Below are 861 nucleotides of genomic sequence, written 5' to 3' on the forward strand. Positions count from 1 at the left end.
ATACAATCATGAAGCCCGTTTATCCCCAAGGCTCCTGAATTAAGCAATAGAAGAACTTCTGGGTTCTGGGATTCTTATATTTGGTAAAATAGTCACAGCATTAAATTGTCTGCGAAAATTAATAAAAAATAAATATAATAAGTCACAGACTGTTTCTAGCACTGTGCAATGATTAATGCATGAATAATCCTAAAGAATTAATAGTAATTAAAATAATAGTGGATAAAAGGCTTCAGAACATTCATACCACAGCAGGTATGGAAAACCACAAAAGCAAAAATTAAATCATATACAAATGTATTAATCTCTTCGTGTTAAATAAATAAAAAGTATAATGTTTTATTTAAATCTTTTTGTCAGCTTGAGTCATGCAGAGCTGAGCTGATCATTTCCATAGCAACAATCAGAAGCAAGACGTTGCTCCAGAAGTCCAGTGAGCTCACTGATGAGGTCATAGACGTACATCACAGTAGATCAAAGAAGTTCTAATGCTTGAATGCTGGAATCTCTAAGCATCAGTCAGGATCCAGACATTTCTTGGAGATTAAGATTTGTATAAAGCAACAATGTTCAGTTTTGCAACGGCGATTGTTCCCCTGATATTCCCGGTTGGTTGGGCCCCCCCCCCACCAAGGGAAGGAACGTCTGGGTGAAGGAGCGACGCTTCCCCCACCCCCGAGGCGACGCTACATGAAGTGTAAAACTCGCTACATGTACCTCGTTATGTGCGAGAGGTGAAGGAGCCCAATGTCATAATCCGCGCGTCGCCCCCTCCAGACGGGGTTTTGGCGCCCCCTCTGGTGCTGCGCCCCTATATGTTGCATAGGCTGCATACCCACTCTTTGCGCCTCTGGGTCCACC

This window comes from Poecilia formosa, unplaced genomic scaffold (assembly GCF_000485575.1).
Source record: "Poecilia formosa unplaced genomic scaffold, Poecilia_formosa-5.1.2 Scaffold37, whole genome shotgun sequence".
NCBI classification, from domain to species: domain Eukaryota; kingdom Metazoa; phylum Chordata; class Actinopteri; order Cyprinodontiformes; family Poeciliidae; genus Poecilia; species Poecilia formosa.